Here is a 25000-nt window from a genome sequence, read left to right as displayed (position 1 = left end):
CTCCCCCGCTTGCCCGCTACTCTGCCCCGCCCCCTCCTCACCTCGCTTTCACGGTATTCATGAAGGAGTGAGCGAACGGAGCGCGTCTGACGTTCTCTCTCGCATGAGCAGTGAGAGAAAAGCAAGTGAGTGTGTTCAAGACCGTCACCAGCGTCACCAGCACTGCCTGTCTGGTGGTAACAAGCTGGAGTCTGTGTCGAGAGGATGAGTTGAAAAAAAGTGCAGATAAAGCGGTGCAAAAGCCGTTATATGCCGGAAATTCTAACGATAAGGATTCAAATGTGTAAAGTGAACGTGTGATGTTTGTGCCTCCGAGAAAAAAAAAGACGCTAATTGAAGTGGAGATACGAGTGATAAAGATGGTGATAACTGATAGCAACGGTGAGGATTTGAAACCGTAGCCTGGCTGGTGAATCATGCGTTGTGTCAAGCTGTGTGTTGTTTTAGTAGTGAGTGAAACGTTAGTGACGACTGCACCACTCCCTGCATGAGAACCAGAGGACAGACAGACAGACAGGAGTATATATAAGTACTACATCGGCTCCTGGAGGTGAAGATGTAGCTTAACAGACGGTGAGAACAAGAACCGTGAATTATTGCTTGTGTCTGTGTGTATATAGTGATTTTGACAAGCTCGTGTTGAAGGAAGAGCAGTGTTTGTTGGGTATTGGTTGTCGTGTCTATTGGGAAGCAGTTTACGTGGGTTTGAGAATACTCGTTGTGTTGGGTAAAGGATGTGATTGTGCCTGACTGTGGAGGTAAAAAGCTGTGTGTTGGGGTAGAGGAGTGTGTTGGCGGAAGCAGAGTTGTGTGCCTGTGGGTATGCGCGTGTTGTGTTCAGTAAGATAAGTTTGTGAGTGTGCATGTGTATGTGACTGAGTGAGTGTTATTGTGGGTTCAAAAGACACGTGTTAGACTGTGTTGGAATATAGAAAATTCGTATTGTATTATTTTGACGCCAGAGAAGACCTGAAATGTTTTTTTTTATGTAAAAGGAGAAATCTGACCAAGGGCAACAAAAAGAATTGAAAAAAAGACCCACTCAGTCGCCAGTCCCCTTACAGATCCGAAAGGGTTAGCCAAAAGACAGGGGTAAATGTCTTGAAATCTGTGGTGAAAAGGAGAATTTAATCATGAGTTCAGTTTATATATATATTAATGGCACACTGTGTTATATGTTGTATGTTGTATAGACAGTAGTGTTTGTGGTGTTGCGTAACATTGCTACTGCTCTGATGTGGTATAAGGTACGTTCCACATGTGCCGGGAATACTTTATCATGCTGTGTTGTGCTACTAAATGTGCTGTATTTGGAAAGTATTGCGTTGCGTGTGTTGGCCAAAGGAGGCGTGCTGTTTGCTGTGTTGTATCGCTGAGGTGTTGCGGTTTTTGGGCCATGGTAGGGAAGTGTAGTTTTGCGTCGTGTTGGTCAAGGGAGGAGGCGTACTGTTTGCCTACACATTATGGCACAGGAGAGGAGGAGGATGGGGCAAGAAAAGTGGATGGTAACAAATCGAAATCATACAAGCTTAACTGGTAACGGAGTACACTTATTTGCTACACACAGAAAATACATAGGGCGATTATAGAGGACAGCAGATTTTGTTGTTTTGAAAAATCAAGAATATAGAGACATTTGTACGATTGAAATGCATGAAGAGGAAAACATTAGGCAGAGTAAAACTGGGGAGATTCTGATATTCTACAAAAGAGATGACATAAAGGACACAAAATGAATATACGTTCTAGAAGCAAATACAAAACCGTGATTCTTTTTGGTTACTTAACCCCTTCAGTACCATGCTGTGTTTTCATATTCATTCTGGCTACTATTTGGTGATTTTATACAGCTTCAGAAACTTATGTTGGGGATTAAAATAGTAACGACTCTGGCCATTAATCTTTTGACCTCCGTAGACCGTAAGGCAAATAAAATAGTCTAATCATACCCAAAAAATCAACAACCAACAAAACAACATTTCTGTAAAAAAAAAAAAAAAAAAAAAAAAAAACTCAGGTCAGTCCGGTTTTCTCATCCTTACTTTTTTTTTTCTTTACCATTCAAGGCAACAGTTTATTTTCCAGCCTTTCCCTCCTACTTTACCCTTGGATGTTCCTTACAAGCAAACTTTTTGTGATAAGAAGTGCACCCCGCCCTTCCTTTCCCGATTCTCTCCTCCGTTCTTCATTCCCTTCTTTCCTCCGTCGCTCTCTCCTTCTCCCTTGCAAGCAATTGGTGGTGAGGAAAAAAAAGAAAGAAAATCACTGGCGTCAGGAGAAATTTTGTCACCACTGTCTGCACGTTAGTGGTGATGATGGTGGTGGTGAGTGTAGTTGTAGTGACATTGGTGGTGTTTGCGGTGAAGGTGATGGAGTGTTGTTCGTAATAGTGACGATATTGGTGATCCTTTCGTTAGTAATCGCGATGGTGAAGGTGATGGTGATGTAATAGTGAGTTATGTTGTTTGTGTTTGCATCAATAACTGGCGTGCTTATGATAGTGATGAAGATGAGGGCAGTAGTGCTAGTAACAGTGGTAAGGTTAATGATAATGACAATGATAGCTAACAATGGAGATGATAATAATGATGACAATGGTGATCCTAATGGGGTTAATGGTGATGATAGTGGTGAAAGCAGTGGCGATGATAATGATGGTGACGGTGATGGTGGAGTCCTTAGAATCAGTCCTTGAGTGTGATATGTAGCGTGTCACCACTTTCCAAGCAGAGAGAGAGAGAGAGAGAGAGAGAGAGAGAGAGAGAGAGACGACAAACACCTCGCTTCCGACCTTGCTCTTGTCTTTTCACTGCAAACTACTCTCATAACGTCTCTCTCTCTCTCTCTCTCTCTCTCTCTCTCTCTCTCTCTCTCTCTCTCTCTCTCTCGTGTATTTCTTATCTCCCTTTTATTATTCTTCTCTTATTTGATTCTTACGTCCTCCTTTCCTGCCTTTCTACTGTGCTATGTCTCCTCTCGTGTTTTATTACATCTATTCTATCTATCTCTTTATCCTCTCTTTCCTCTCCAGTGTCTCCTACCTTCCATCTTCATTCGTGTGTTTCCTGTCCCGTGCTTTCTTCCTTTTTCCTTCTTTGTCTTGTTTTTCCTGATGCATCTTTCACCCTCTGATTCAATTCTCTTCTTCCTGTCCTGTCAAGTGTTTCCTGTTCTTTCCTATTTCTCTCCCTCACTTATTTTCTCCTTCCGCTTTCCTTTTCATCTGCATTGCTATTCTATTCCCTCCCTTTCCTCCATCTCTCACTTTATTACTTTCTGCTTTAATATACTTCCTACTTCTCTCTTTCCCTCTACCTTTTGCAACTATGTGTGTGTTTTCCCTCTCGTTGCAAAGTACTGTGCTCTGTTTCTTGCCTGTACACTCGCTCCCGTCCCGTGCTTCCTGCTAACCGCTGAGGTGCAAGGGCGAGCTGAGTGTGTAATTTAAATGCTGGAGCACGTGGCTTTGAAGACGCGAAGGAAGCAGGCAATGTACGAGTGAATATAGGAGAGAAAAAGGTGGAATTCTGTGGTTTGAGAATTCGAATCAAATCAGGAGGAAAGGGGGAAAAAGTATCCTGGAAATTGTATGGGGATATTGGATTTTCTCTCTCTCTCTCTCTCTCTCTCTCTCTCTCTCTCTCTCTCTCTCTCTCTCTCTCTCTCTCTCTCTCTCTGTAGGATGATTAAAAACAGTTGTGGAGTAAGAGTTAGAGGACACGAGCACCTTTTAAAGAGAGAGAGAGAGGAGGAGAGAGAGTGAGTGAGCGAGCGAGCGAGGCAGTCAGTCCTGGGAAGAATTTGTAATGCGGGAAAGTTTGGTGATGGAGGAGAGTATAAGAAGACTTAGAGAAAGTAAAAGAAAGTTAGGGTACTCAAGGTATAAGAAAATAAAGTAGAAAAATATGAAACGAGATAAAGTATTATTCTCAAACTAATTTCGCATCATAAGATTTAAAGATTGGTGTAAGAATTCTAAATGCATGTGGACTGATAATCTTGAAGCGTTTAACCCCTTCAATATTGAGACACATTTTTACCTTGAGATTTGGGTACAATTAGACCATTTTATTGACATTAGGAAGGGTCTATGGAGGTTAGAAGAGTAATGGCCACAGTCTTCACTATACTAATCCACCACATGAGTTTCTGAAGCTGTATAAAATCACCAAATAGTAACCAGAAGTAATATGGAAACGCGTCATATTATTTCGTTTTCGTGTGTGTTGACTTAAATGGTATTTGAATCACGCTACGTTCATATTTCTGTACCTGTCTTCTTTTTATACAATATTGGCTTTTTCATCGGAATTTATGGGTTAATGGAGCCATATTCTGGGTAAGAGTTGTCTAAAATCAACCATATTCGTGTTTCTAAAATGAAGAATCAAGAAGACACCTTTCATTCTGGATATCCTAAATAAAGACGAAATTTCTGCTAGTTTGATTTATGTAAATGAGGAAAAATTGAACTTCGAGCAATGAAAAAAAATATATGCACCTAATATTTGAGCTCAAGATGCACAAAGAGTGATATCAGTAGTAATCATCACGGGGGATTAATTAGGGAACAACAAACACTTCACTGCAACAAGACGCAACGATTCATTGACATCAAGGTGGCAGGAGGGGACGAGGAAACAATGGGAAGGACTTACAGACGTGGAGTGAATCAAATTTAGTGTAACATGCATGACCAGTTCCTTGTGCTGCTTCTCGTCATGCATTCTTTCCACCTCTTGCTTCTTCCTCCTTCACCACCTCTTATCTCCTCCTCCTCCTCCTCCTCCTCCTCCTCCTCCTCCTCCTCCTCCTCCTCCTCCTCCTCACATTCAAATTATCCTCATTATCGTCATCAAAGGCCTTACAAAGTCAACAACTTGCCAAGAACTCAGAATTTTCCACCACTCTCTCTCTCTCTCTCTCTCTCTCTCTCTCTCTCTCTCTCTCTCTCTCTCTCTCTCTCTCTCTCTCTCTCTCTCTCTCTCTCTCTCTCTCTCTCTCTCTCTCTCTCTCTCTCTCTCTCTCTCTCTCTCTCTCTCTCTCTCTCTCTCTCTCTCTCTCTCTCTCTCTCCGAATATGCAAAGTGTCAACATTCTTATTTTTCTTTACTCTGACCTACACATCAAACTGAAAAAAAAGTAAAAAAAAAATACACTTTTTAAAAATACTTACTGCACGGAAAAAAAAAATAAAGGGGTAAAGAATGATCACACAGAATTATGCAGATTCTCTTACGTTCCTGCGATTCCACTGCAAATCGTAACGGTCTTGATGCGTCTATGAACGAGAAAAAAGAACAAGAAAAAGCGAAAGAAACGACGCGGGGTTGGATTGCAAGGAGGACCCGAAGACTAATTAATCGAACCTGTTACTCCACTTTTTCATCTCCCTTTTCTCTGCAATTGTACATCGAGTGGTGGTGAATGGTGACTGGGGACATGCTGGGAGAGAAGAGAAGCGAAGGGAAGGGAAGGGAAGAATAGAGAAGGGAAGGGGGGAGGGAGAATCTTAAATGACAACACCATTAGTCAGTGTGGGACTCTAAACACGCCTGGGAAACAAGAAGAAAAGTCCTCAGATGTGAATATCAAAGGATGTGGATTAGCGTGGGAAACGGTATTGTGAAAAGAATATAGTGTTATGTTTTCTTTGATGGAGAAGGACAAAGCTGTATTTCTTCTTGCAGAGAGATAGAGAAAGGGGAAGAGAGAGAGAGAGAGAGAGAGAGAGAGAGAGAGAGAGAGAGAGAGAGAGAGAGAGAGAGAGAGAGAGAGAGACCGAACAAGAGAGACCGAACAACCAAGAGAGACCGAAAACGAAAAAAAAAAAAAAATTGAACGCAAACGAGAAATTTATCGACAACAAAATTAAATAAAAAACAAACCAAGAGATAACAACATGCAAGCGTTAAACTGCACGTAAATAATCTATCTCCCGTTTGCTTTTGCCCTAGACATAATTATACGTGACAACCGCTGCTGAAAATTAATAGGGAGTGCTGGCCGTATGTTCCCCCTCTTCCACCGCCTTCTTGCCTTTATTATTATTATTTTGCAGTGCCTTTCATGTGGCAGAACGTGCAGTGCGGGTTCCTCTCTAAGTGTGTAGCGTGTGACTTTCTCGCGGTGTTCCTCAAGGTCTAACCAAAGTAGGGCGTAAATTTTAGCATCGTGACGTGGTTGTTGGAGAGAGAGAGAGAGAGAGAGAGAGAGAGAGAGAGAGAGAGAGAGAGAGAGAGAGAGAGGATGCTTTCATCACTGTCCTTCTTCGGTTCATTTTTTTTCTTGTAATATTTTGGAACAATACGATATCAACTTTCTCTCTCTCTCTCTCTCTCTCTCTCTCTCTCTAGCGTGTGAAATCCTCCTAAGTATTGTGTTTTCCTCTACACTTCCTTACGACTGCCCTCTCTCCTCGTCCCTCTCTTCTCCTCCCTCACCCCTTTCTCCCTCTATCGCCTTCCACAAACACTTCATCACCATAAAATCAGACAGTTACCTGCCCAAACGGTACACCTACTCCCCCCTGGCCTCGTCACGTGACTACTCTGAACCTCTCTCTCTCTCTCTCTCTCTCTCTCTCTCTCTCTCTCTCTCTCTCTCTCTCTCTCTCTCTCTCTCTGTCTCTCTCTGGTAATAACCATTTACATATTTATCTAATTGCTGGAAATAGTTTCGTAAATTGAAATTGTACCTGATGAGAGAGAGAGAGAGAGAGAGAGAGAGAGAGAGAGAGAGAGAGAGAGAGAGAGAGAGAGAAGACCCGGGACCGCTACTATAGAGAAATATGAGAACCATTTTCCTGAAGATGAAACCAACGTTATGGCTGGGCGGCTGCAACCGTCGAGAGAGAGAGAGAGAGAGAGAGAGAGAGAGAGAGAGAGAGAGAGAGAGAGAGAGAGAGAGAGAGAAGGGGGAATCATAGTTGCACTGATGAAAAGGTTGCAGTGATGATAAGGTTTAGGGAGAGAGAGAGGAAGGAGTAATGGAGAGAGAAAGGGTGAAAGGTTAGGCTGTAGGGTGAAGGGAAGGGAGAAAGGAAGGAAGGAAGGTAAAGGAGGAGAGATACAATGGAGCGTTAAGGTAAAGATGAGAGACAGCCGCGAGACGGGTGAAGGTAAAATGTGTGAGATTAGCCAAGTGTGTGTGTGTGTGTGTGTGTGTGTGTGTGTGCAGTACTTTGTTGTCCTCTGCGATGACTCATGCAAGAGAGAGAGAGAGAGAGAGAGAGAGAGAGAGAGAGAGAGAGAGAGAGAGAGCATATAACACCTGAACAACAACCATAACCTCTAGGTCACGTGACGGAGGAAAAAGGATCGTCGGTCTGGGCTAGTCTGGGCTCTGGCGGGGAGGGTCGTGCACAGCGGGCGTAGAGACGGGAGTGGCCAGTGTTGCCAGCGCGAAACAGCACGTGGGCGGCTTTAGGAAACTCACAGTATTACCAATGTGGGGAAGGATTTATACTGACCGCCTGTTCTATTGAAGAAGGAAAAACTGTATATACTCCATCGTGTATCGCCATATTACTGTTTTGTTTTGAGTTAATTGAAATGGTGGGAAACTTGGATCACGTAATAGCAGAAAGGGAAGCGACGCGGGAGGCTGGACGTTGTTGAAAATGATTATTAATGCATGGAAATATTATACGAAGGGAAGATGAACGTAATGAGTAATGAGGCGAGTCTGTAATGAAATGCAGTGCGTGGCTCATTGAGTGTTCTTAATGCTGGTGCACTTAGCAAAGACAGATGTGTTGAAATAATGTTGATTTTGTTGTATGTGAGGATTCTGAGGCGACTACCACCACCACCACCACCACCACCACCATCATCATCATCATCATCATCATCATCATCATCATCACCACCTCTACTACTACTACTACTACTACTACTACTACTGCTACTACTACTACTACTACTACTACTACTACTACTACTACTACTACTACTACTACTACTACTACTATCATCATCATCATCATCATCATCATCATCATCATCATCATCATCACCACCACTACTACTACTACTACCACCACCACCACCACCACCACCACTACTACAACTACTACTAATACTACAAGCTGCGTACGGGGACGACCTCAGGGATCCAGGAACAAAGAGAACAATGTTGAAATTAAAGGGAACACTTGCGTGACAGGTGTGGATAACAAATGTGTGTGTGTGTGTGTGTGTGTGTGTGTGTGTGTGGAGATGGAAGGATTAGTATACATAAGAGATTAGCCTTTTTTTAGCTTTGCGTTTATAGTACAAGTGTGTGTGTGTGTGTGTGTGTGTGTGTGTGTGTTAGAGAGCCATGAGTAAGGAAGACAGGATACTTACATGTTGACACTATTGAAACGAGAGCAAATAAAAAAATACATAAATAAGCAAAAAGACAAATAAATGAATAAAAGAAATATTAAGGTGACATGCGAGAAGCGTAACTCAGCAGCGGGAGACACTCATCCTCTTAGTGGGAAAGTGTAAACCTCTGTGAACAAGCCGTGTACAGGACAGGCGTGTGAGGGGAGGTGGAAGAGGAGACGGAGGAGGAGGGAGAGGATGAGGTGGGGGTACGCTTCCCTGACGAGCTGTGTGAGGCCAAACACCACACTTACCTTACGTCTGGCAGGAGAGTCAACGGTCTGTCTATACGATGGCAATATTTGATGATTACACCATTTACTTCCCTCTTCCGGCTAATCCGTAGATAGCGAACAGTAAATTATAGTATCGCTAATTTATGTACGTCATTTATCGGTACAAGGTGAAGCCAACAGCTGTCCAAGTACTCCAAAAAACAAGGCTGGAATCGGTAGCAAATGTTTCGGTAACAATTAAACTCCTCCCGTAGAATGTTTGTTTAGCTTTTAGCGTTGTTTACCTCCAGCGTGTGACCCGTGATGGAGCATATTAGTCGGGAATGTTCAGCGTTTGTACTTTGGGTTGAGTGCTGTTGATAGCGCTGTTTCCAGGCTCCCAGCGGCGACGGGGTGACCACTGGAATTAAACAGTTTCCAGGAGTTGCATGCGTGTGTGTGTGGCTTTCCTTCTGGTGTTGTGGTGCTGTCTAGTCTTGTGAATTCCTGTTTTCCTACTAACTTTATCTTCCTCCTCGCCTTTTCTTTCCCTGTGCAGTTTTTTCATCCTTCCCGTGTTTTCCTGTCTTCCTTTCAACATTTCCTCTTCTCTCACTTTCCTTTTCCTTAAATGTGTTATTTTCGTGTCATCCTTTCAACATTTCCTTCCCTCTCCTTCCTTCCTCTCTCTTTCCTTTTCTTACGTTTTGCTGTATTATTTTCTCGTGTCATCCTTTCAACATTTCCTTCCCTCTCCTTCCTTCCCCTCTCTCCCCTTTCTTTACCTTTTGCTGTGTTATTTTCTCGTGTCATCCTGTCTTCCTTTCCTTTTTTTCTCTCCTCGTCTTGTTTCCTTGTGTTTTTCTCTTGCGGTGTGACGATCCTGTGTTGTTTGGCGCTCTTCTCTCCGCTTCGTTTTGTTTAGTTTCCTATTTACAGTCCCAAGTTTACACAGTGACGCTCCCACAGACTTGAATACTGTATTCCTTTCTTCCATTGTTTGTTCCTGCATTTTTTTCTCCTTGTTTCTCTTCATTGTTTGTTTTCTTTTCTTTTTTTCTTCTCCTCTTAACGTTCTTCTTTCCTTTCTTCCTTTTTTTTTCTTCCTGGTATCCTCTCCTTTCTTTCTTTTCTATTTTTCTTCATTCCTTAGTTTCTTCATTCATTTATTTCTCTCTCATGCTTCCTTTGTTTTTCTGCTCATCTTACATTCTTTCCTTCATTCTTTTCTTTATTTTTCTCTTTTAATACTTTTCTCCTCATCCATCCATCCCTTCTTTCCTCTTTCCCTTCCTCCCGCCCTCCTCCTCCTCTCATTTCATCAACTCTTCCTTCCTCTTTTCCTTCCTTCCTTCTTCATATCATCGAAAACCCTCCTATTCATAAACACTTTAGTTATTTTGCATCGCCTGGCTGTCAGTACCTCCCTACCTACCCTCCCTCGGTACTTCCTTGACATACTTCCCAACTTTCCTCTCGCCTCCCCTTCGTCTGTCTCTGCCTCTTCTTAAATACGTTATCTAATTTAAAGTGAGTCTTAATTCAATTTATCTGTGTATCTGTCGTGGTCTCAAGGGTAAACGTTGTCTCAGGATGGATACATTAAGAGCCCGGTGCAGCCTCGACCTTTTCCTTGTCGTGTTGTGCTCACATCACCGTGGCAAGACAAGGAGTGAGTGATAATGTGTGCGTGTCATATTGCTATTTGTATTCATTATGAGTGTAGTTATTAGTGGTAAGGGAGAAGGAAGATTTTTTTTTGCTAATGTTATATATTACTCTGCTTTGTGTATCTCTTCCATTAGTTCCTTGTACACACCGGGAAGAATCACGTCATAGCTCTAGCCAATGACAGATGCTGTGGAAAAAAGGATGACAGATGTCGCTTTTGTTAAACATATAGATAAGAAGGCTGTTACATAAAGTCTGGAGAGGAGTGCATCTCCTGAAGACAAAAGTGTAAAGCTGAAGTGTTAAAAGTAGAGAAGTATCCTCACTCGGGGCAACGGTTTCCTAGCGGGTGGGCTTTGAGATAGGAGATACCACAAAAAGTATCCCCTTTAGCCCATAAATTCCCGTGAAAAAAGTACGTGTTAGTTTAAGTATATGATTACAGATATGCAATAGAACATCTCACCCACGCATGGCTATCTTTATGCACACTAACACAGGATAGAAACAAAGGACAACAGATAAACAAACATCTTCAAATAAAACCTGGATACATATGAACATAGTAACACCACAAGGGGAGGAAACAGGTGTCTATACTGAAGTAGTGGAGGAGGAAGGCAATGTAGCTTTTATGACTATACCTCCTCCTGATCCCCTCGGCCCCCTCCATACCACAGGACAACCACACCTGTGCACGTAACAGTGATTAGTGGTTCCCTGCTGGTAAGAGGCCGGGAGGCAGGTAGAGGACGGTTGTAAGACGAGGAGAGGGACGAGTTAGAGAGAACTCGTGGGAATGGAAGGTGGTGAGTAACGTAAGGGAGTTAGGCAGGACTGGTGTGTGAGAAGAGGGAGATAAAGGAATGAGAAGCGAGTTAGTGGCGAAAGGAATGGAGACAGAAGTGAAGATATAAAGTAAAGAGACTTGAATTTAAAGGGGTGAGGGAAGGGAGGTGAGTAAGAGGAGGTAATGGACGGGGTGAGGGGTGAGAGGAGAGGTACTGGAGAGGGATGAGGGAGAGTGTTTACCTGAGGGGCGAGGGGAGAAGTGCTGGAAGGGGTGCGGATGGGTTGGGGTGACGGGTGAAGTGAGAGGCAGTAGCGGGGTGAGAGGGGGTTGGGGTGAGGGGTGAGTTCGTGAGAGTGTAATGATCGCTGATTCCCGTTGGGCCATTTGGCGGCCTACCCCGTGGTGTGTGTGTGTGTGTGTGTGTGTGTGTGTGTGTGTGTGTGTGTGTGTGTGTGTGTGTGTGTCTTTACATGTGTACAAAGAAAGATAAATAAGTAGAAATGAGATTAAACTTTTGACTTTTTAGGACAGGAAAGGAAAACAGTAACATATTTCATATTTTTCGAGTTTTAGCCAACCTTCTCATCAAAAAAAAAAAAAAAAAAAAAAAATCAGTACATAAATAGATGAAAATAAACGAAGAAAATAATGAAAGAAACCACTCATCTGCATATTACTGATAGCATTACCATAAAGAAGGCAAAATAAAAAAAGTTTCCTAACTCACTTGCTAAATTTAAAGACATCACAGCCAGGGAATTAGAGACGCAAACTTGAAAAACAACTTTATTCCTATCTCCTCCGCCCGTCACGACTCCTCAGCCTTATCCGTGATTACTCCTTCAGTCAGTGTGGGAACATTCCCTTCATGTGTCGCTTCGTCATTCCCTCACAAGCTTATCCATAATTACTCTTTCAGTCAGTCAGTCAGTCCATTCAGGCTAAACTTCCTTCCATCATAGATTCGCGTATTGCAAAACTAGTCGTGCCTGCGTGTGTGTGTGTGTGTGTGTGTGTGTGTGTGTGTGCGTAAGGCTTCGTGCGCACTAAAATGGTAAAAGCTGTCAGTTTCAAAGAATAAAAGGTATAGAAGACTTGATTTAACAACACTATTTTCTTCACCACGTAAATAATAAAGGGAGAAACTAGTGAAAGTACAGGAGAATGAGTGTGCAATATCCATCTGCCAATCCTAGTGATGGGAATGATTAATAATGATAGTACTTACTTTACTTAATCCTTTCAGTACTGGGACACATTTTTACCTTGATATTTGTGTACTGTTAGACAATTTTATCGACATCAGGAAGGGTTTATGGAGGTCAGAAGATTATGGCCACAGTCCTCATTATTTTAATCACCCACATAAGTTTCTGAAGCTGTGTAAAATCACCAAATAGTAACCAGAAGGAGTACGGAAACGCATAATGGTACTAAAGGGGTTAAGACAAATTATCTTCCATCCACACCTCTTAATTTATATGGATTGTTTACGGTCATTGCTCCCAAACACAAGTCTTCCTGATGACAATACGCATACTCAAGGCCTGGGAAGCGTAATTTAAAGGCGATATTCCCAGTAACAATAACCATAGCATTATCACCGTTTCATTCATGGTCGCTCAGTCAGTCAGTCAGTCAATCACTCCGTCATAAGCTCGTTTTATCAAGCTGCCTTTCACGCTTCATATACGTCTTCCACATTTATTCTTCAGCGATGGGCACTGATCATCGTGTTGTCTCCCTCTATATCCATTCAGCCTTCCTCTTTCCACCCCATTGAATGTTGATTTTTTATTCGCATTACATAACCGTTCATCTTCCTGCGGTTCCGTCTCGATTTCCCCTTCCTCCCACATCCGCTCCCTTTTCCTCCTCTTCCTCTTCTTCGTCCCTTTCCTCGTCCCCTCTCTCTTTCTCTCTCTCTCTCTCTCTCTCTCTCTCTCTCTCTCTCTCTCTCTCTCTCACCTTAGCTAGTACAAGTCACTTTTTGTATATATTTTATTAGTTCCACACAACCCTTCTCTCAGCTGCTTTATCGCTCTCTTAACATCAGGCAGCAAGACAGGCCTCAGTTTTCTTCGTCCTCTTCGACCTCCTGCTCTTCCTCCTCCTCCTCCTTCTCCTTTTAATCTGCTCTTTTTTTTCTAATAAAGCATCTATTAAAAACCTCTGGATATAGTCAACTTAAGTGAACATTCTCGTAATAAGTTAAGAGTTGGGTTTTTGTAACCAGATACTCCTGCATTTCCGTGCTCCCGTGATCACCTACTTCTATGCTGCGTCTGTACAAAGTGGTTCAGTTTTAGCTTTCTTTTTTATCACAGAAGACCAGTCGTGGATGAAAAGGAGACTAGAAAGCATGTACGAGTATCTAGAGCAGAGTGACGTGTTATTAAAAGTAGTGTCAGCTTCACGTGACTGGCAGCGCTCGCCTGAAACGTTTGCATGCACTGTATAGAGAACTGGAAGCGTCGATTGAAGGTAGATTTTTTACACTTATTTTAACATTTTTGCTTTTACATATTCCACTTGTGTAATACATGTAACAGTCATAACTTGTGATTCAGAGAACAGACATCTTATTAGTTATTACTTTAATTAAGCGGAAATATTATCATGTGGAAATATTATGTGGCAGCAATTCGCTTACTAATGTACTATAACCACTTATATAAACGAACCAATTTTCATTTGCGTTGCCTATTTATGTTTTACAGTCATAACTTTGCCTGTTAGTGGAGAAAATAAGAGAAAATAGTATCACCTGTTTATTTGAATTGATGCACTGTTAATACTAACTATGAAACGATTCAATATCTAAAAATACTTTATCAGTGCACTGTTTACGTTAGAAAGTGAGAAAAATATAATTTCAATTAATGCATTATAATCTTCAATCTCGGGATTTAATGTAAAAAAATTATACAAAGTAATCAGTGTATTGTTTTCTACACAGGATGTTCAGTGAGTTAAGAGAACTAGTGAACCGTGTCAGTCACGCGTGGCATCCATTGCGGCCAGCGGATGAGTCCACAGCCAGACAGACCCGCTGGGAATGTCGTCCAGCAAAACACTAGGAGACGTGATTCTGTGAGGGAAAAGCGATGGCCAGTCACTCCTCCCACAAAAAAAGAGCCGTAGGGGAAGCGTGGCACTCCAGAGCTATGATTTCTTACGTGGTGGCCGCTGTGTCAAGGGCGGGAGGCGGAGGCGAGGAGGAGGTGGAGGTGGAGGTGAGAAGGAAGGAAAGGAGGGATGGAGGGGCGAGGTTAGCCTTTCCCCCGCTACGCTCCGTTGGTATTGAGGTCAACCTTCGTACCCCACCTGGCTCACTCCCTGCCTGCCTTGGACGCTCTCCGAAGTACTGTCTAGCGTATGTCACGCTTAAAAATATGACGCACCATTACACATACACGTGCCTCAGTTGATCTTAACTGATGATCTTCAAGCTTTGTCTAGATGCAGGAGTGACGTGTAATATTTCATCTCTTTATGAACTGGAGTATTGCAATCAGATGTGCGTGTCTTATCTTATGATGTTTAAGCCTCGTTAAGAGTTGCTTATGAATTTCTATACTACACACATGGTGATGTATAAAAGTAGTATCTCAGGTTCAAAAGACAAGAATATTATTGATGTAGCAATGTGTGACAAGTAATGCTGACAATCAAATAATTCCTTGGATCATTTTATTATTATGATATCATACGGATACCAAGATGTTAAAACATGGTGTACTTCAACAAAACAGTATTTACAATCGCAACACTTCTGTCAATTAAAGACGAAGCTTTCATAACTTGTCTTGAATCTTTTCTTATTCTCATTTGGGAAAGCACTAATTGAACGTCATTCTATGAAACCATTTGCTTCCTTTCACGCGTTGTTCTATATAAAAGAAATGCAAGCTGGGGCAAACATTACAAGCAGCACTTACTGAAAAAAAAAAAAAAACAAGCACATGATTAAAGGCTAAGGATGACAACACAACAGCTCGAACACAGAGTCGCTGGAACACAGGAACCTCACACACAGGGCAAGGTCAGGAGGGCAATAACTCATGGATATCAGCATGAAAAGAACAGATACGTGTACTAGGACTGATACAACACTCCTGATGTGCGCAAAAGGAATAACAACAACAGCAACCCTGCCAGACGACAAGGATAACCTTATATAAGACAACATAACACAATCCTTGCAATAGAAAACGTACAGAAACACTTGTGAATGAATGTTGAATTGAAATGGTGCAGATGAAACCCGTTGAAATCTGATCCGGCGAGAGAGAGAGAGAGAGAGAGAGAGAGAGAGAGAGAGAGAGAGAGAGAGAGAGAGAGAGAGAGAGAAATATTGCAGGATACACGTGACAATCTGGCCTCTTAATAATGTAATAACTACTTTTGTCCTTCTTCTCGGTAACAAACACACCTGCTAATGTTTTTGTGTGGTAATGTTCTTGGTGGCATATACTTGTTGTTGTTGTTGTTGTTGTTTCTATTTCTTTCTTTCTTGCTTCCTTTCTTTCTTTCATTCTTTCTTTCTTTCTTCTCCCGGCTACCCTTTGAGATCTACACCCATAAACCGCTGCGTAATACCTTAGTTGTCTTGTAATCCCCGTGACTCTCTATGGCTGAGAGATGTAACAAGTTCCGTCCGTCTCTTGTCTTACATATTCAGTGGCGCAATTAAGATTCAAAGGAGCCTAATGGTATATGTAAATACACCACAAAAGCCGGTACTCTGAAACGCTTTGTTCCGTCACCATTACTGCTCTCCAAAGTCTACAGTTGAAGGTACTCGTGTTTTGAAGAGTATTATTATGGTTCTGGTCATAGATTGGTAAGATTTCTAATTTATTTAAAGGAGAAACTGTCTTGAAAACCCAGCTAGTCGTCTCTGTGGCCTTGGAAAATTGTCGTAGTGAGAGGGGAAGGTGTCTCTGAATATGGGCGAAAGAGCAGTGCATTGAGCATAGAGCCATAATTTGAAAAACATCTGGTCACACTACCACTACGCTCTGAAGGCTGTAGTTGAAGCAGTAGGAATCTTCAAGCGTGTTTTTATGATTCTAGTGATTAATTAACAAGATTTCTACATTATTGAGTGGAGAAATATTAATGATCGCAAAAACACACTCAAAAACACTCTAAACACACCCGTGGTACAGTGGAACCATGCGTGCTTTGGGTCCGAGGGGTCTCCAAGCGCACGGGTTCGAATCCTGTCCACGGTCCGAGTGTAGGTTGGGCTTCCTCACTCAGGGCAATGGTTTCCTAGCGGGTGGGCTTTGAGATAGGAGGTACCCCAAAAAGTATCCCCTTTAGCCCATAAATTCCCGTGAAAAAGCCCACATGGTTTAAATAAAAAAAAAAAAAACACACCAAAGGACATTGAGTTAAACGCATTAAAACTCACTCAAACACACCAAAGCACACCCAAACACACCCAAACACAGTCAAAAGACACCAAAACAAGCTATTGATGATCTCTGCGGTGTTTGAAAATCGTTCTTCTTTTTTATTCTACTGTTTTCATGAAATATAGTATACTTGCTGGAAATGGGAAAATATACGGTTTTAATCGCATTGTTCCTTATTGTAGATGTTTTAATACGCTTTGTACGTACATCGTTTTTTTTTTATTTTCATTTATTTATTTTTTTTATGTAGGTACATATTGTTGTGAAAGAATCAATCGTATTCAGACACAAACAGTGCATTTCTGGTACGACATTTTCAGTTTGGGAAGGTACGACTTCCCTGTTTAGTTCAAGGGTGAGTGATGTGCGATAACTCCTGTTTTTTTGGAGATTTACTGCACCACGTATAAATTTATCCTGCAAATTAAGTATGGCAATAAATCCGTGGTATTTATGGAGCCATACGTATTAAGTAGCAAAATTCTTAACGTCTCGGCGATGCTTACTTTTGCTTCCACTTAACGAGGATTGGACGCCACTGGTTAATATTTTACCGTCAAGTCACCGTGGACTGTGATGTAGACGCTCTCTCTCTCTCTCTCTCTCTCTCTCTGATTAGGTTGTGTATCATACCACAAACGACCTTTAAAGGCCCAATAACTCTGTTTCTGTTGGTCCTTCCTTTGTGTACCTTCTCCACGCATCTCTCTCTCTCTCTCTCTCTCTCTCTCTCTCTCTGATGTCTAGTTTTCGTATGATCTATTACGATAATGTGCATCACTCTCCCTAATGACGCTGTACAAGGCAGTGTGCTGAAGTCATAGGCCCTTGAGTGTAGCACAGTCCTTCGCTGCGTGTGATAAAAGCAGGAGGTCTTGAAAGGAAATCCAATACGACACTAAGGCAGTATTAGCAAGGGATGTTTTAGCCTCTGTGTGTGTATTGGCTATCAATGTATCGAACTCTTTCTTTTCCCCCACCTCTCTCTCTCTCTCTCTCTCTCTCTCTCTCTCTCTCTCTCTCTCTCTCTCTCTCTCTCTCTCTCTCTCTCTCTCTCTCCATTTCCTTCTTTTCCTGTCCTCTTCATCATCTTTTTCTCTTCCCCTTCATTGTCATCAGCTCCGTCTTTTACTGCTGCTCTACCTTTCCTCCTCCTCCTCCTCCTCCTCCTCCTCCTCAGCGTCTTCCCTTTCTCGCAACTCTTTCGCCAACAGAAGAAGACCCTCCCCCACTTAATGTCACTCTGATACACTTTGAGTCACTGCGGGCGGAGGCGGCGGCGGTGGTTGGGTTTGGCGGCGACGTGATGTGTCGTGACGCCTTCCTTGTGTCACCCTCCGGCCTGGCACGCGGCCCGCCTCACCATGACGTTAGTGGTGATATAGGCTGCTGCTGCCTTTCCTGCCCCGCTGACTGACGGAGAGAGGGCTGGTTTAGATATGGGAATGTGTGAGGTTGTGTGTTTGGGGGTGAGTTTGTGTTGTTGATGTTGTAAGTGATGTTTTTTATGTTCGGGGCACTAGTAATGAGTAAGAAAGAGTGAAATAAAGAAAACGGCCAACTCAGGTGCTAGTAGGTAAGGAAAGGTTACAAACATGTCACTCAAAATTTGTTATAGTATTTGGTGTTTGTTCATTGGTGTTTTAGTGTGTGTTGTGTGCCCCGTGTTTATTGTTGTGTGTGTGTGTGTGTGTGTGTGTGTGTGTGTGTGTGTGTGTGTGTGTGTGTGTGTGTGTGTGTGTGTGTGTGTGTGTGTGTGTGTGTGTGTGTGTGTGTGTGTGTTTATTTAGATAAACGATATAAATATGAATGTAGGACGAACAAATTTTCCTTTCTCTCTCTCTCTCTCTCTCTCTCTCTCTCTCTCTCTCTCTCTCTCTCTCTCTCTCTCTCTCTCTCTCTCATCCGTCACTTGTCTCTTCCTCATTTCTTTCACCTCAATTTATTTTCCCCTGCTGGCTCGCCGCGTGCCTCGCCTCCCCTTAGCCGCGTGACACTTGCTATCGCTAAGTGTGCCAACATTGTCGTGTCGCGAAAAAAGGGAGCCTGTCTGGTGTGTGTGTGTGTGTGTGTGTGTGTGTGTGTGTGTGTGTGTGTGTGTGTGTGTGTGTGTGTGTGTGTGTGTGTGTGAAATGATGTAATGTTGAAGTTTTTTTTTTTAAACTTTGCTAGAGTGATTATGAAAGAAAAGAAATGTATAGCCATGTTCTCTTGTATTTTCTGTGTATCTGATGTTGAATGTTGGAACAAATATGCACACGCACACACACACACACACACACACACACACACACACACACACACACACACACACACACACACACACTAAATATTACAGCGTTTACTAATGAACGTGTGTAATATGTATGCTTCAGTTCGGAATATTCTCTCTCTCTCTCTCTCTCTCTCTCTCTCTCTCTCTTGCGACCACGTGTGCTGCCGTTTGTTGTTGTATCCTTTGTGTTCTGTAATGGTCTCTTTAGTCAGTCAGTCACCCGCCCTTCCCTTTGACCTTAACCCCGTGACGTGACCCGCGTGGCTGACTGATGTGGAGCCTTGTGGTGGCTTGAAGTGGCGGGGCAGTACTTGAGTGTCACCCATTTGGAGGCGTGGCTGGTGGTGAGTGGTAGCGGCGTTGCTGTGCTGGGTACGAATGTGTTGTGTGGTGTTGTGGTTGTGTTATGTGGCAGGTGCAGCGTGTTGTGTGGATGTGTTGTGGTGGTGGTGACTCTATTGCTCGGGGTGGCTGTGTTGTGTGGTTTTGTGATGTGTGGTGCTGTCAGGTGGTGTGAAAGGCGAGGCGTGTGGTGGTGGTTTCAGGCGTGTTGCTTGTGTTTTTGTTTGTTATAGTTTGGTGGTGTTGGAAATCTGCGAATTCCTTTTTAATTTGATTTTTTTGTGTTTGTGGATGAATATTGAGTCAACTGAATGCTAATAATTGGATGATGTTGGTCAGTAAACAACTATCTATCTAACTATCCATCTACCTTCCTATCTTCATGAATCCCACTATCTATCTATATGAAGTAAAAACAAATATACAGAAGTTCCTTAATGTGGCTGACTAATCAAGAGTCACTATTGGGCAAGATGTGCTGATGTGTTGTCACGTAATTCTCATCATCAAAGCAAAATATCAACATGTACACTGCTAGTATTATCACAGCATTAGGGTGTTTAGACTAACTAACTGTACGTCACTTGGCAGCCTTAGTGGTGAGGTATCGGAAAATTACGTATGGGGATAAGAATTTACTTAGGTAGGCGTCAGGGTGTTAAGGGTCTTGATCCCACGGCTTAGGGAGGCATTGGGCTTTTAGGGAGTGACGCCAGGGTATGTGCGATGCGGCGAGGGAAACAGCCAGGAACAGGTGAAGGGCCTGAGTGCTGTGGAGGCAATGAGCTGAGATGCTGCAGTCTTTAGTATCCTGGTGTGTGTGTGTGTGTGTGTGTGTGTGTGTGTGTTGTATTTTCTTCAGTGTTTCTGGTATTTGTGGAATTTTTTTGTACTTTTCTATCGTGATCCATTGTGCCATATTTGCTTTCGTCTGTTGTATCATTGGTAGTGAAGAGTTTGCATTTGTGTATTTCATGGTGTAGCTATATTCGTTTTCTGTTATCTGTGGTTCTCATTTTTCATTTATCAGTTTGTTTATTTGTATATTCACTTTTTCATTCATTACTTCCTCTAACGCACCATGTCTTTAGTGTTTGATGTTTAATGAAATGCATATTCTCTTGTATTTTTTGATAGCATACAGTTTTATTTTCTATATTTCCTTCTGGTGTGAAAATATAAGTGACTTAACATTCCTAAAATCTTATTCTTTATTAGTGTATATACTTTAAGATCCTCTGCTCAAGACTTATATATATCCCTTTAGTCCTCCCCGCCAGCATTCCTCCTTGTCTCCAAAACTTGGGTAACATTCCTCTACATTCCTGTTCTTAAACCTGGCGCGCCTCGCTTATGTAACATTGCGTTGCACTGCGCTGGTGGGCGAGCGGCATCCTTGTACGAATATTACTGGTTGTTTCGTGGGCAGGAAGCGTGGGCGGTGTGGGCGGTGCAATCCAACCCAGCCCACTTCCCGACCGGTGGCAGCTGTCGTTTGAGGCGGGGCGGGACGGGACGGGACGGGCCGGGTAGGAAGGAGGCAGGTCGTCAACTAGTATTAGGACTCATCAGTGTTGTTTTGCGCCTCCCTCCGCCCCGCCTGCAGCACTTCCTTCCCCGTAAACTTACCTAAACGCTATACACTAAACCGCCGCAACCTCCTCCAGCCTCCCAACTTCCTGAGCTTCCATGGTATTGTAAAACGTTTAGGCAAATGTGTATCTTGGAAGCATCGGGAAGTTAAGTTTGTGAAGGGCTAACAAGAATAGACGAGCATCAGCAGGCAGAGATGGATTATTGTGTGGAGAGAGGGAGGGAGGGAAGGAGGGAGGGAGAAGCCTTTGTCCTGCGGTGCTTAACAGTGATGGATGGTGATTTTTGATGAGGATAGTGAGGGAGGAGAATCAGTCAAAAGATCACCTCCAATTTTTATTTGGGTGTTGAAATTGTTTTATCTGAGAGTTAGAACATGCGACACACACACACACACACACACACACACACACACACACACACACACACACACACACACACACACACACACACACACACACTGCGTGGGACATCGAGGATTACACGACTTGATCGGTGACATTCATGCCTCGCGTTTTTTTTTTTTTCCGCACCAGTTTTCGTGTCCCGGTCAGCACCCAAACTTTTACCCGCTTTCCATGGCTTGGTTGTTCTGGACGATTGATTTTTCTGTATTTTATGGATACTGCTGCTGCTGCTGCTATTATTTCTACTTTTACTGCTACTACTACTACTGCTACTACTATTACTACTACTGTTACTGTTGTTACTACTGCAACTATTACAGCGACGACACCATACTTTAACTACCAACACTAGTACTATCATCTCTGCTTCTGCAACAACAAACACACACACGCACATACACACATGCAAAACGTGCGAACCCCACCTCGATACTATCATTATTTTCATTAGGGCCCCATAACATACATACGCACAGAGACACTTCGCTGCGCACCATTACCCTCGACTGTTTCCGAAGCTCCAGTACCAGTGTGTCTTGCACGCGGGAGGCGGCGACTAGCAACAATGGGTCTTGGTTATGATATACGAGTAAGGGTGCAATATGTTACTTAGCCTCTCTGGAAGCGGCAATGGCTCTCCGGAGAAATAAATGCTGCCGACGAAGAAGAAGAATATTTAGTGTAAAAAAGTCTTCGTATATAACAGTCTCGGAGATAGATGAAGGCGTGGGAGGATTAGGAAGGTGCCTATGTAATGTTGCTTTTTTGCGATAAGTTTATAGGGTTTGGGTTTTGGGGTCTCTGCAGGATAAAAGAAAGATGTGTATAGACTATTGGAGGAAGATGAAGGCGTGAGAAGTTTTGGATGGAAGAGTTCATGGAAGTAAAGAGGACCTACTACACTGTCTTCTCTTTTTCGTATGTGTCCTAACCGCGTCATAAAAAAGAAACTGAAAAAAAAATGAAGTTATCACATTATCTTGAGGCCTCCGTAGTTTGGCTTGATATACCGCGATACGTAAGAGGAAAAGAAACACATACCAGGAAAGATATAGATCCATAACGGCGGATCTGGTTTATTGCGAGACAAAAAGAAAGAAAAAAGGAAGAAAACGAGATTCCTTCCTCAGCTACCACCACCACCACCACCACTACCAGAGTACTCATGTGAAAAGTAAGGAAAGAACTGATGTGGATAATAACGAAGGAATTTATATCTCAGTCCACGTGGGGAGTTTCGGTGACTTTGTAAAGAAAACTAAGACGAAAGATTGGAGTGCATGTGATTATGAAGTTGTGAATATCTTTGGTTAGTTTCAAAGGAGTTAATCCCTTGAGTACCATGACGCTTTTCCATATTCATTATGCTTACTATTTGGTGATTTTAAACCTTCAGAAACTCATGTGGGGGATTAATAAAGTGAAGACCGTGGCCATTAACCTCCTGACCTCCATTGACCCTTCCTAATGTAAATAGATTAGTCTAATCGTATACAAATCTCAAGGTAAAAATGTGTCCTAGTACTGAAGGGTTTAAATAGCACGCATCGCTGATGTGGAGGAAAATAAACTACTAAAAACTGTGGAGGAAAGAAAACTGAGCAGCGTCCCTTCCACTTGTGAATTCTGGAAGAGTCTGCCTTCTCCTTTTTTCCTCCTTCCCAGTTCTTACAAGTTGGACTTCAAGAGGGAGGCATCAGGACACAGGGCGGGTTTTATTTTCTTCTAAGCCTCATACTTTCTGCGAGTGGTCTGCGTTCTCTCTCTCTCTCTCTCTCTCTCTCTCTCTCTGAATCCCATATTTGTGCAAAAAAAAAGAAAACTACGCATATATCATAGAGATACCAGGGATAAAGAGAATGAATGAATTATAAACGAGCACAGCAGATGAACAATAGGATGTTTTTAGAGAAAGGATAGAGCGCTGAGGAATGGAAGAGATAAGAGTGAGAGGAGGAAGAGGAGGTGAAGCATACAGAGAAGGCATACAAGGGCAAAAATAAATGAAGATAAAAAAATAAATCAGACATAGAAAGAGAAAATAAAAGGAAAAATGAGAGACATGAAAAGCTGAAGAGAATGAAATATAAGGACAGAAATAAATGTAGGTAGAAAAATAGTTCAAATATAGTTGGATAAAGGGATAGATAGATAGATATTGATTGATAAAATAGACCCAACAGGAACAAAGGAATTGAAGTTAAGCCAATGAGATGAAAGTTGCTACCGAGACCAAGGAGGGCGTGGCATCGTGTGTGTGTGTCTCTGTGTGTGTGTGTCCAGTTACTCGCAATGAAGAGCCACTCGCTATTCATGTAAGCTTTAATTGGTATTGTCGTCACTCCTTATCGTCTTCGCCTCCTTGTGAAGTGTACAGACCCGCCATTCAGTGATTTGTTTTGCATTGTTAATTGTTGGATGGATGTATTATGTATTAGCCGCTAGAATCTGAGGAGGTGGAGATTATGATAATGATGCAATACTTACTGAGATTGAAGGAGGGAGAGTATGAGTATGAAAAGGAGAAGGAGAAGGAGGAGGAGGAGGAGGAGGAGGAGAATAAGGTAAGAAGTGATGATTAGGGTGGTCTGTATGAAAGGAGAGAAAAGAAAATAGTGATGGTGATATTGAAGATGATATTGACGGAAAAGAAAGGAAAGTGATGAGATAAATATAATGATAAGTATGAGGAGGAGAAGAAAGAGGGTAATGATGATGATAATAATAATAAAGAAGTGGAAAGTACCAAGAAACAGATAAAACAAAACAATCATTTCGTAGGCAGACAATAAGATAAAACCATACAAAAAATAGAATGGACTTAAGAATTAAAAGAAAACACCGTTGTTGTTTATATAGTTGCTGTAAGTGGTGGTGATGGTGGTAGTGATGGTGGTGGTGGTGGTGATAGTGGTAGTCTACAAACAGACGTGAAAAAACTGAACCACTAACAAGAAACAGCCATCAGTATGCGTGTCCATTTAGACTTAACGAGAGGGAGAGAGAGCTGTAAAAAAGGAGAAGGCTGGAGGGTGTGGCCAGATGATGGAAGCAAGGAAAGAAAGACAGCAGGAAGGAAGGAAGGAAGGAAGGAAAGAAAGGAGGAAGGAAGGAGGAAGAGAACCATAGGTCGTTATGTTTGGCCGTTTCAGAGAGAGAGAGAGAGAGAGAGAGAGAGAGAGAGAGAGAGAGAGAGAGAGAGAGAGAGAGAGACAGAGAGACAGAGAGGTAAATTTACACTAAGTTACACACACATTCTCTCTCTCTCTCTCTCTCTGAAGGCCATAAATCGCAACACACGTGTGCTTAACCAGATGAATCATTAAGGCAGCCTATTAGAGGGAGACGCGATAAGGGAGGAAGGAAAGGAAGGTGGAAGATAGCGAGGGTAGGAGGGAATCTACAGGAGGCGAGGGAGAGACGAAAAAAAAAAATGGTGGAATGGAGAGAGAGGAAGATTTAAGAGGAATGAGAGGAGAAAGGGGGAGAGAATAAATGAGAATAGGTGAAGGAAAGGAAGGTAGGAGTTTAGTTAGAGCAGGTGAAATATGGAAGGAGGGAAAATTGGGTGAAAAATGGAAATAAAGAATGGAAAGAGGACGAGGAAGAAACTGATTAGTATTCAAAAGCGGAAAAATGGAAGAAAAGAGTAAAAGAGAGAAGGGAGAGAGAGGAAAATGAAAGGAGAATTAGGACAGAAGGGAGAAAGGAAAACAAAAATTTAAGGAATGCATGAGAGAAGTCAGTAATTTAGAAACGCTTTCCTCTCTCACAACGAATATTTTCCAGTGCCACAAAGATGATTAACTGAATTTTTAAGAGTGTTTCTCCAGTCAGTTATATAGAAATCTCGTCAATCTGCCTTTAGAACCGTAAAATTACCTTAAAAACCTCGTATAAATTTGAA

The 25000-nt window shown here is 42.4% G+C and overlaps 1 protein-coding gene across 4 annotated transcripts in view; it reads left to right on the top strand.

Moving 5' to 3' along the window:
• The first annotated feature begins 9 nt into the window (after positions 1-9).
• LOC123503932 (kazrin-like) overlaps positions 10-25000 on the top strand; it is a 110939-nt gene continuing 85948 nt past the window's right edge. The window contains exon 1 of one of the 4 annotated variants that reach the window (XM_045254058.1): positions 10-125. The gene's annotated coding sequence lies outside the window, so the exon portion shown is untranslated. Of the gene's footprint in view, positions 574-25000 lie in introns of all 4 variants that reach the window. The other 3 variants (XM_045254059.1, XM_045254057.1, XM_045254056.1) reach the window with 3 other exon arrangements.

Source organism: Portunus trituberculatus, chromosome 15 (assembly GCF_017591435.1).
Source record: "Portunus trituberculatus isolate SZX2019 chromosome 15, ASM1759143v1, whole genome shotgun sequence".
In the NCBI taxonomy this organism is placed as follows: Eukaryota; Metazoa; Arthropoda; class Malacostraca; order Decapoda; family Portunidae; genus Portunus; species Portunus trituberculatus.
Note: the sequence above shows the minus strand (reverse complement) of the source record. Positions and strands in the feature narration are given on the sequence as shown.